Genomic DNA, 13,165 nt, shown 5'->3' with positions numbered 1-13,165 from the left:
CGATATATTGTTCAGCTCTACTTTGTGATACGTGTAGTTCCTGTTCTGTGTTATGCAACATTGGTGGAAAAATAAAGATTAAATGTTCATACTGAGATCAAATAAAAAATGTGTGTGTGTGTGTGTGTGTGTGTGTGTGTGTGTGTGTGCGTGCGTGCGTGCGTGCGTGTGTGCGCGTGTGTGTGTTACGAAACCGAATAAACAATAGAACAAACAGCAAAATTACACTAAACTAAAAAGCAATACACTGAGTTGCACTGTTTGTGTGTGTGCAATTCTCTTTTATGATTGTTTCTGTGGACTGCCAAGTTAATGTTCATGAAATATTGTTGATGGTTATGTTAATGATGATGAAACGTCCTTCTGGGTCTGTGATTGTGGATTTATGGGTGAATGACGGTGATTTGTTGATTAAAATACAAACCCCTCTTTGTTTTTTATTGTAATGTGATGAAAATGAAACTGGAAATTTAGATAATTTTAACTTAATGTTGTCCAGTTCTGAAATATGGGTTTCCTGTAATAAACAATTATAAGCCTGGAGTGAGGTGAGATGATTGAATAGTACTAAATTGTTTTGTCTGATTGCCAATATCACAAACATTCCATAAAACGATTTTAAGAGCTGTCATACTATTTGATTATTAACAATCAGAGAGTGGGAAATCATTATGCTGTGTGTGTGTGTGTGTGTGTGTGTGTGTGTGTGTGTGTGTGTGTGTGTGTGTGTGTGTGTGTGTGTGTGTGTGTGTGTGAATGTTTGTGTGTGTGTGTGTGTGTGTGTGTGTGTGTGTGTGAGTCTGTGTGTGTGTGTGTGTGTGTGTGTGTGTGTGTGTGTGTGTGTGTGTGTGTGTGTGTGTGTGTGTGTGTGTGTGTGTGTGTGTGTGTGTGTGTGTGTGTTTTAACAATAGAGCAGACGCTGAGTTGCACTGTTTGTGTGTGTGCAATTGTGTGCGGAATGGGACGTGGGTGCTTTAGTAAATATAGTCAATCTCATGTTTATAGCGCCACCTCCTGGCTGGCTCGCCAAAATATGTTTCACTGATAAAATGATGGGCCAACTCATCTCCTGTGCAATGTATTTATTTTTTTTAAAAAAGCTGTAAAAACAGAAAAAAACAGCAGTCAACAGGAGCGCACTGGAACCTCTTACTGTGCCGCATCACGTCCTCACATCTGTTGTTGTCTTCAGCTACTGATGTGCACTGAGCGCCCTCTGCTGGCTGTTGTTTAACAACTACAGACCAATTTCTGTTTTACTCTTGAACTTGAAAACTTAGCTCATACAAGAATATCTAAACACTTGACAGAAAATGATATGACCATCATTATGGCTTTAGAGAAAAAATGTCTAAAGAAATGGCCGTTTTGCAGTTTGTTGATAAAGTCATCAAATATCTAGATGATAAAAATAACACTGTTGGTATATTTTTAAACTTGTCAAAAGTGTTTGACATTGTTAATTATAACATTCTTTCAACAAAATTAGAAAATTATGGTATTAAAGATGATGCCTTAAAATGGATACAAAACTATTTGGATGAGAGAGAACAATTTGTTTATGTTAACAATCAAAGCTCCAACAGAGGTAAACTCAGATGCGGGGTACCACAGGGTTCCATTTTGGGACCTCTTTTATTTATAATTTATGTCAATGATTTAAGTAATGTTTGTAATAATGTACTGCCTCTTATGTTTGCTGACGACACATTTTTTTATTTTCTCATTCTTATTGTGATAGTTTAATAAGAGAAGCAAATAAAGAATTATCAAATTAAGTTTAAAATAAATCAACTCTAAATATACAAAAAAATAACTTTTTGATATTTGGCACAAAAAATAAACTGTCAATGAAGATGATGCAGAGGTATTAATTGATGGAACCAAAATTAGTCAAGTGACGCAAACTAAATTTTTTTGCGTCATTGTAGACCAAAAATTAACCTGTTTGTCGAAAAATAATGAAATATATAAGTATTTTGAGTAGAATTCAGTCTGTAATAGATCCTAAATGTATGACACTATATTATAGTTTAATTTATCCACATATAACTTACAGTAATATGATTTGGGGTGCTACATGCCAAACATATCTGAATAAGATTTTATTGATACAAAAAATCTAAGAATTATGAATTTTTAAAATAGATTGTCCTCATCTGCTCCTCTCTTCAGGAAATACAGTGTTTTGACAATATATAATGTTAATATCTATTGCACTTGTCTCTTCATGTATAAATATATGCATATGTCCAATGTTCTGCCCAGAGCTTGTAGCATTTTTTTCACATATACTTCAGATGTTCATGCCTACTCCACCAGGCATTGCAGAGATTTCCATCTGCCCTTCTGTAGAACTTTGGCCCAACAAAACACACTAATTATGTGTATGTATGTGTATATAAAACATGATATATATAAAATGTTTAAATATATATTAAAACATTCCTGCTCATGCCTGTTTTTGTTTAAACTGACTTTGGGGAGGTGGTCTCATAAGACCTCTAATGGTCTTCTCACTCTCTCCTGCACAGTTCTTTTAACCACTGTATACATTTTGTCTTATTATTTAATTAAAAACTATATTTCTTTAGTAGATTAGACCCTAACAGTATGTTTACAGATAGAAAGTGTTCATAGGCATACAAAAAAATGGGGGGCAACTATTTTCACTTGTTAATTTTAACCATAGTGACACATAAACTTCAAAATCACTTTCAGTTTTCTTTGTGATGAAGATGAAATGACAATACATGCCCCTTCTTTTGTTGGGTTTCTTTCTTCTTCTTTAAGTTCTTGGAGAGTGGACACATCCCACTGGGGGATTGGAACAAAATCATTTTACCAGAAAACTTTGAGCTGAGCCTCCACAGTTTCCCATCATCTGGTTGACAACAACAAACAAATAAATACATGAACTAACCTTATAAAGGATAACTACTTCCTTATCTACAGTATTGTGTATTTGTGTTACAAAGCATATTGAAGTAAATGTTGAGTACTTTTTGAGTATGCTGAGGTTTTTTTAGAAATCAACCTATGGTCACTCTACCCTAACTCAAGGCCTTCTCAGACGACTGTTCTTCAGGAAATTAACTTTGATCTCTTGACATGTTTCAACTGCCAGTCTTCTTCAGTTGTCTTAATAAATGAAACATTAACATATTAAAAAGAAAAGAGTCTGAGTGTGGCAATGAACACAACGATAAGGTTTAAAGGTCAACAAGCTTTTATTGGTCCATTCTGTTCTCAGCATCAGCAGTAATCCCATTTTAAAATCACCAAATATTTCATAATTCATTCATTCATCAGGAATGTGCAGGATTGTTGGATTCATTTTCAAATTGTTCCTCAACTCATGGTTACAATCTAATTATTGTGACGCTCCAACATGTGCACGTACAGATGTGTGTAACATTGTGGAATCAGTGTGAGGATCATGAGGAAGTCCTCAGTAAATGTTCTCCCTGAAAAGGATCCTGGAGCCCAAAAGTGGGAGAACTCATAGAGAACCATTGAATCCATAGTTGGTGAGACTTCATCATGACTCTGATCATTCACGTTGATTGACAGGACAGATGATCAGAGGTTCTGAGTTTTTACCACTACAGTTTAGCCAGGTATTAAAGAATGGGTGAAGTTTGTGAGTGAAGGAGTAGATAAGAGCTGCAGCATCTACATCATAAAAGGAGACCACACCCCCCTCATAGTCCACAAACACACCCACCTTCCCAGGAACACACTTCAGATGATGAATGACTGGAGGACTATCACATGCTACATACTCATTTTCATCTCTGAGGATCACAGCCCAGTAACCAGGACTCATAGCGATGTTTCTCTTCCTGTTGATGGATTCTTCAACCACTCCTAAAGTCCAGTCAGTTTTTCCTTTAAGCTGAACCTCAGAGTAAAATCTGCCTGAACTGAAACTCTGTTTTCCTAAAACATCGACACAAGCAGAACATCTCTCTGGATTATCTGGAAGTTTCTTCCACACATCACTGTGATACACTTGTTTTCCATCATCAGACAGGACGAGTTCAGGATGAGCTGTAAGAGAATCAAGAGTCACATCTACTGGAAACTGCTGCATCATCTTCATCTCATTCATCGTCTTCATCTTCATCTCCTTAATCTTCTTTGTCCTCTTGATCTATGTCTCCTTAACCTCCTTCATCCTCTTCATGTGATTCATTTTCTTTATCTTCATCTCCTTCATCCTCTTCATTTTCTCCTCATTCATCTTCTTCATCCTCTTTATCTTCATGTTCAGGCCCTCCACAGGCTTCACCAGCCGATATCTTCTCAGACATGATGCTAGCAGGTCAGCCTGAGGGACAGAGACAAGCAGTACATTAACAGGAGAATCTATCTTTTTTCTTCTTCTTCTTGTCTGCACATGTTGTCGAAGGTCATCACTATATGTATTGTAATCTTTTTGTGATTAAATTAATTATGTAATTATTGCAGGGGGAAGGGAACAGGGAGGAGAGTCTCAAGGTAGAAAATGGAAAGGTGGAGAAGAGTTGATTATTTTAAAGTGAGAGTGAGATGTAAAGATGTAGTTGTGCATATTGTGCTTATTGCGTTGTGTAATCAAGCCAGTCTGGTGACAAGTGTGAAGCTTATGTATAATGGTGGTGGCTGTGGACAGAGGGAAGGAGTGTGTGGGAATACCTAGAACAGGTATTTGGGATCATGTCTAAAGTTAAGCCCACTCCGAGTTTTATCCCACGGCCCAAGTCCAGTGCATCGTAGACCAGTGTATGTGCAAGAACCGCGACTGCCAACCCAAGTGCCGCCCCGGGCCCAAAGATGCAGCCAGGCCACCCCAAGCTATTGTCAAAATCAGGACCCCCCCAGGGACCCCAGTCATCCCACCTTACGGTATGTGGCACGCAAAGCACCAAGGTGGCAGAGTTGCAGACTCCAGCACTGCCCCCCGCCGCAGGCATACAAGGGCACGGCCCAAGCAACCTGCACCAGAAGACCCCCGCCAAAACTGGACCAGCCAGCCCACCGAGGCCGCCATCCCACCGGACTGCACATTTAGTTACCATTTACTTGTTCTCACAAGTTTTAAAAAAAATGAAATAAATTGTATTTCATACCATTTTGTACTTGTAAAGGTGAAATTTGTAATTAATGATATTGTGATAAATAACACATGGTTTAGTATTGGGACATATAATGTATTATATCGTGACATGCACATTGTGAATAACATCGTACCCTAATTCTTACACTATTTCTCTTTTTTTTTTTTTTACTTATTTACTATTAAAGAAATAGTTATGCTTCTAAAAGGACATATTTCATACTCTGAAAAATAAAAACCTTGATAGATTCATCAATTTTAAGTTTGGTTTTAGTTTTTTTTTATTTTAAGAGGTTTCCAAGGATCTGGTTCAAAGTGGACTTTTTCCTTTTTACTGAAGCTCATTATTTAAACACTGAGCCTACAACACATTACAGTTGTAAAAAATAATAATAATATACAAATATGATACAGATATTTACAACAATCCAGCTGTGAGGCTACAGTGATGCATTATACAGTTTGATTGCCACAGGCAGGAATGATTTCCTGTGGTGTTCTGTAGAGCACCATTATACTTATATTACATTACATGACATTAAACTCATATCATCATTAAGATAATTGAATTCTCAAAAATTCTAAATAACGAGGAAATTAATTTAGTCCTGGGACTTAGATTTAGAAATAAGAAAAAAGGGGACGTGAACCAAAAAAGTTTGAGAACTTAGAGGAGAAACAGACTAAAGTGGAACATATTGATCAGCTGTTTGTTAATAAATGTGTCTGTGTGACATTTTACATCAGCAAATTTAATCCAGAATTGTCTTCATGGTCAGACTTTATTGAGTTAAAACGTATTTTGACATTTGGAGAAAAAATATGGAGATAAACATGTGTTTTCAAACAGCAGAGAGTAGATTATCCTTAAACATGATCACTCTCTACAAGCTTTTTTCACTGTTTTGAAGGCAGATTGTGTCCATCAAAGACCAGGATGGGTTTGACTCTAAAGTTTAGCAGCATGTCTACAAACTTAGTACCACACATACCTGGGATGGAGAATTAATTAAGCGTCATAAAACTCAATTGTTTCATTCATCTTTACATTCATCTAGAAGATGAGTTATAATAATTATACCATTTAAGTTTGAAAATACAATATAGATAAAGAAGGTAGATTTGTATTAGTTAATGTACATATAGAAGGACCTAACATTACTGAATATACTGTATATAGTCTGCCAGAAGAAGGTACAAACGTAATTGAAAAGATTATTGAAGTAATTGTTGAACATACTAAAGGTATCATTGTTTTAGGAGGGGATTTTAATCTCTTCATGAATAAACAATTGGATTCACAAAGTAAAACCAAACATAAGGCCCATAATGATGCTGCTATGATGAGAAGATATAATTAACAGATGTATGGCAAACATTCAATTTAACTGAGAGAGATTATACTTGTTTTTCACCAGTAACTGGAAACTACTCTAGACTAGACTACTGTACTTTTTCATGTTCTCAAAAGATTCAATTCAACTTTATTTATACAGCACAAAATACAACAAAGTCATCTCAAAGCGCTGAACAAAATATAAAGTCCATAGTAAGAAAGAAAAAACCCAACAACATCCACATGAACAAGCATTTAGCGACAGTGGGAAGAAAAAACTCCCTGTTTTTATGGGAAGAATTCTCCAGCAGAACCAGGTTCAGAGGTGGAGAACATCTGGTTCCACTGGTTGGGTTTAGTGAACAGATGGACAAAGAATAGGATAGAGGGATAGACATTCAGAGGGTTCCAGACTAGTTGAGCTGCAAACCACCGATCAGGAACCACCAGCTCCTGCATCAAGACACCTGAAACAGAAAAGAAAGTGAGGAGAAGGCACAGACTGCAGGAAAAACATGATACACTATGATTCACTCCTTCCTAGTGGTTAGGTTAATATTAATATTAAACGTCGTGCGGCTTCCACCATGCTCTGAAATGCTACCACTACAGACAAGGTTTTGTCTTGTACTGGGATGTAACCAATGTAGAGAATATTAAAATAAGACCGATCCATCTATCAGGTCACGCCCCTGTCCAAATGAGACTTAACATTAATCAAAAGAAAACACCTGCTATCTGGAGATTTAATAATTCACTACTTATCAAAGATAACTTTAGATAAAAATAAGAAAAATAATATATATATAGAATTAAATGACAGTGACGAGGTAAATCCAGTGGTTCTTTGGGAAGGTGCAAAAGTGGTACTAAGAGGGGAAATAATAGCTTACGCCTCTTTTTGCAAAAAACAAATGAAACAAAAGGAAAAAACTCGATAAAGAGATTGACCAGATTGAAAAAGACTATAAAACTATAAAAAGTACAGATTCATTAAAACATCTCGAAGAAGCTAAAAGAAAAATTAGTGATTATATAAACCTTGAAGTTCAGAGAGACTTGGTCATTATTGAAAAAACTGCTTAAGAGGGAGTGGCAAAGATTATTGCTTATTAATTAATAAAGCAACCAAATCAAGCACTGGTGGAACAAATTAATATAGATGGTAAAATTATAAGAAATAGAGATGAAATTGTGAATTTGCAGAATATTATGAACAATTATAAAACGACAAAGACAGTGACAAAAGGACTTCCTCTAAAATCTCAAGTTGTTTCCAAAAGATGCAGAAGAACCAATAATAGTTTAGTGGAGAACATTTCTGAAATGGAAATTCAAACTCATATTGGTAAATTGAAAATGAATAAGTCACCAGGTTGTGACGGCTTTACAAATGAGTTCTATAAAGATTTTAAACATGAAATGACTCCTCTTTTATGCAAGGCCTTTAATTGGGCACTAAAAAATAATACCTGGACAACAACATGGAACTCAGGTATAATAACAGTTATACAAACTTGGAAAAAACCCAACTGATTGTGCTTCATATTGACCAATTAGTTTATTAAACACCGATCACAAACTTTTATCAACAATATTGGCCAATAGATTATTGAAAATAATAGCATCACTTGTAAAGCCTGACCAAACTGGATTTATAGGACAAAGATACTTTGCAGATAATGTCAGAAGAACTTTAAATGTGGTACAAATGGCCCAGAAGCATAATAAACATATAGTAATTATTACGTTAGATACAGAGAAGCCCTTCGATAAGGTCATATGGTCATGTCTGTTTGAAACTATGCGTAATACATGACACATTCACTAATTGGATAAAAATCCAAATGCCACAGTCAGAGTGAATGATACTGTATCAGGCAATTTTAAATTATTCAAAGGAATAAGTCAGGGTGATCCCTTATCAGGACTGTTATTTGCCCTATGTATAGAGCCACTAGAGCAACAAATTAGACAAGAAAATAATGTAAGTGAACTAAGCATCGCTGGAGAAAATCATAAACTGTCCTTATACGCTGACGACATAGTCATCTATTTCAACAATTCTGAGTAATCAATAGCTCCAATGATGGAAATTATCCTAGAAATTGGAAGAATTTCCAGGTATACTCTAAATGTGAATAAATCAGAGATTATGCTAATTGGATGTTCTGTTAAGGAAGAAGTAAAAAAATATTAGCCTTTTCATTATAAAATACCTGGGCGTTAACATAATAAAAGACTTGGATGATTTGTATAACAAAAACTTTGGTGAATTGATAACTGTTATGACAATAATTGAATCGGTGGTTCGTACTGATACCGTTTTCACTGTGGGGGGGGAAAAATCTAAATTATACAAAAGAATGTGCTCCCAAGATTCTCATTTTTGTTCACAGCTCTGCCTATTTACAGTATATTCCCCTCACTACATTTAAACAGGGATTCAATGTTCATAAAATTTATGTGGAAACATAAACAAGCAAGAATCTCACAAAATTATCTAAAATTACCAAAATAAATATGAGGTTTGGGATTTCAGAATTTTAAATCTATTACCAAGCAGCAAAAACCAGAAACATTGTAGAGTGGATGAAAACCAAATGGAGAGAAATAGAGAAATACTGTATGATAAACATATTCCACTCTACATTTTGCCTTTTGTTGAATGTAAAAAGTAGTGACGGAAGAAATAGAAAATATACGGTTAAAGAAACGCTTAAAGTGTGGAGACAAATATGTCATGAATAAAAAAAATGTAAGTGATTTCATTTTTTTTAAAGACAAATGAGGTTAGATCTAGTCTGGAATCCATCCTAATCTCCATGGATTACAAGTGGGTGTGGCTTTGCCAGGCTAGGTTAGATCCAGATTTCAAACCAAATAAAATAGATGGAATAACAAATGATTGCTTATATTTGGACAATTATTGTGGGATGTAGAAATATAAACTTTTGAAAGAATTGCCCAACAGTATGAAATCTCAAATTCTCATGTATTTAGATAAATGCAGATTCATAGCTATATCCAGGAGGCTCTAAAAAATAGAAAAGTAGAAGATATTAATCCATTTGTCAGACACATGATCAGAACACATGACATAGATGTAAAAAGAAAATTCTTAACAAAGATTGTCAAACTCATTCGAAAAAAATCCAGATATTGTTTATAAATAAAAAGTAAATAGGAAAAGGAATTTTCAATAAGCATAAACCAATATGTAAAAACATTAACAAATCAACACACTCTAACTACTGGAGGGAATATTGTAAATCAATACTTTAAAACACGTAATATGCAAAAGAAAAATAAGAATGCAACATCTGATTGTTGGCGAAACTGTGGAGAACAACAGGCAGAACATAATCATGTTTTCTGGTCATGTAAAATAATAAAAAAAAAACAATATTGGTAAAAAAAAAAATATTGGAAAATTAACAAAGATGTTCAATGTTAAAATTGACAGCGACCCATTAACTACTTGGAAAGATTCCGGATAATATGATGGAAAAAAATTATCCCCTGTTTTTAATTGTAAGACCACTAAATTGGATGGAAATAATATTTAAAATATATGAAATGAAAAAGATAACTATGAGACTCAGAAATGAAAAACCTGGAAACGGCATCTTTTAAAAATAATTTAACTATATTCATCTCAAATGTGTGTTGTAAAGTAACTAGTAAACTGTCACAAAGCGAAAAAACCAGAAGAACTTACTCAAATTCTTTCACGTCGGATAATCAAAGTAAGCTGTTTGTTGATGTTTTATTGTGGGATCTCGTGGTGTCGCATGAATGCACATGGCTCACAAGGCAGTGTGAAAAACAAAAAAAGAAGAAATATTGTTTATATATGAATGTTTTTCTACTGCAAAGACCAAGCGCGCGGTCGGTAGTTTGTCACCAGGTAACACGGGCACCAGGTGAGACTGAACGCAGGTCCTATTTTACTTCCTTTCTGGGTGAATAGAAGGAATCTGAGAGATCATCAGTTTTTAGCGACAAACAAACGTCAACATGTCCACAGAGGAAACACCGAAAAACAATAAATAATGTTAATATCTGAACAATTTCCTACAGCAAAGACCAAACGTGTAGCCGGTAGTTTGTCATCAGGTAACACGGGCACCAGCTGAGACAGAAAGCGGATCCTGTTGCAGCTCTCCCTCTAAACGGCCCTGTGTGAGTGCGGCATGTACATCCAAGGTGCTCATTAGGTGCATTTATAATGCTGTGTTTGAGGAGAAATGTGCATGTTTACATGGACTTTGTGGGCATGTGTTCACAGTACAGAGCCAGAGACGCCCCTCCCCCATCACATGTTCAGTCTAACCCACGTTCAAAATAAAATTAGAATAAACATTTTGCAAATAACCAAGTAAGTCCAAAATAATGCAGGCACACACTCAACCAATGTGCAAGCAGTCAAAAAAGTTTCAGGTCGAACAGACACAACGTCAGGGAGAAATTCGCTCCTCACACACACACACACACACACACACACACACACACACACGTGTTCAGATTCTTTCTGTGTAATGAGAGGCTTTATTTACATTAATTGTTTTAGTTAATAGAAGTCTGTCTGTCCTCTGCTGATGTTTCTTCAGGCCGTTTGATGGACTCTTTCGTGGGCTGCATATCTTTTATTGGTAATTAGCTTAAGAAATTCAAAATAATACAGTTTTTTTTATTGCTAACAAGCATTGGTTGAAACTGAAGTCACATGTTCAAAACTCCATGTGAACTAAACTGTGAATCACTTTTCATTGCTTTCACACAAAACACATTCAGTGACCACAGTCACCAAAATTCATCAACTCTTTCCTCAGTCACTAGTTATTATTATTAATTATACATTAATATAATTTGTTCACCACCTGCTAAACACTATACTTTTATCGCACATTTTTTCAAATGCTAACACACTTTGTTCCAAACAGAATGATAGAAAAAACCATGGGGAATGTCTGCTGCAGCCGCATGGAAATCTGTTTAAAATTATATCAAAAATATTGATGATAAAAAATAATTAAAACAATGATGTAATTCCAAACACAGCTGAGTTTAGTTGTAGCTGAAAAGCGAGTCAGGTGATCTGTGTTTGGCCTCATTAGAAACAAAGGAGTGAATTCTGAGTCTTTTTCCTTGGACTAAGTTTGGATCAAAGATCAGTGGGTGGTGAGATTAGAGAGAGAACAGACCAGGAGAGGAAGATTAAGAGCTGTGGTCTCTGAGAAAGCAGGACCACAGTGATTGACCATGTGCTAGAGGCTGCTTTCAGGTGCAGACAAACTTGCAGCGTTCAACAGTTGCATCAATTATGAGAATTGACATGCATCCCACATTTACTGTATTGAGTTAGATTTCACAAAATAAAATAATCTATGGCTTTACATCAGCTGGAAGTTTGGGTGTGTTGTTTTTTTTTAAATTTTATTTCTTAAATTGTATTCTGCCCCTAGAATTCTGAGATTCGGCAATTTTCTGTTTTTTTGTAAGGTCCTGAAGTACTTGTGCAAAAGCACAAATGTTCTTGAATACTGTAAATTGCTTCATTACTGATTTAGTCTTTATTACAACATATGTAATTGAGAACTATAAAAGTGCAAAGATCTTATTTTATAATAAAATACTGATTTACCTGACAAAAACCGTTGAAGATTGAAAGATAAGATGTATTTCATGTAATGCTCTTTGTTGTTTGTATCATGTAGTTCAGTGTGTGTTTCCATAGTGACACTATTTGCTAGTGTTGTGGTTGAATGAGCTTCTTTTGAGACGTGTATAAGTGTTTTGTTGATGAGAAACACTTATAGGAATGAGAGTAACTGTTGATCTGAGATCATTAACTGTGTTCAGAGTTTAGAACATGTGACTTCAGTTTAACCAATACTTGCAATTGAAAAAAACTGTAATTAACCTCAATCAGGGACCATTTGAATAATGGAGTTATATTTTTTAATACAAAGATTAACAACAGTACATAGTTTCTTTTCATTGAATTCACAATAATCAGTACATTTGTTATCAATGTCAAGAAATCTTGATATACAGGTTACTGTATATATGTGTTAGATGGATATATGTTGTGTAGTATGTGCTGACGTGGTGACGTATCGATCATTTCCTGTTTACGCTCTACCGCTGCTTGCAGCGCTCTACTACTGTGTTCTGCTAACTCTAATCAAACTTGTTGTCATTGATATTTTAGCCTTGAAAACACTTGTTTTAATTTTTTACCGTACAGTTAAACGTACGAAGGTTAAGTAAAAAGCAATCTCGCCTCTTATAGGCAGTGTAATCTCCTTTAAACTTCCTTTTGTCCTTAGCTTAGCTTAGCTTAAATTTAGCACCTATGGCTTCTCTCTCCTCCCCTCCGCTCTCCTGCCCGGTGTGTCAGATGTTTAGTTACTCCTCGTCCTCCTTTAGGGACAATGGTAGTTGCATAAAGTGTAGCGTACTGTTAGATATGGAGGCGAGGATCAACAATCTGAAGAAGCGGTTCCGCACCCCTGATACCAAAACCGAAGCTAGCAAGCAGGACCTAGCCGGTGCGGACCGTGCTAGCTCTAGCTTAGCCTCCCCCCGGCCAGCAATGACTGGGTTACTGTCCGTGGTAAGCATAGTCGAAGGTCAAAAAGCTGCTCGGGACACCACCATGTTCACGTCTCAAACAGGTTCTCCCCCCTCCGTGAGGACAACACACTCTGATAATTGGCGAC

This window comes from Gouania willdenowi, chromosome 15, assembly GCF_900634775.1.
Source record: "Gouania willdenowi chromosome 15, fGouWil2.1, whole genome shotgun sequence".
Lineage (NCBI taxonomy): Eukaryota > Metazoa > Chordata > Actinopteri > Blenniiformes > Gobiesocidae > Gouania > Gouania willdenowi.
Note: the sequence above shows the minus strand (reverse complement) of the source record.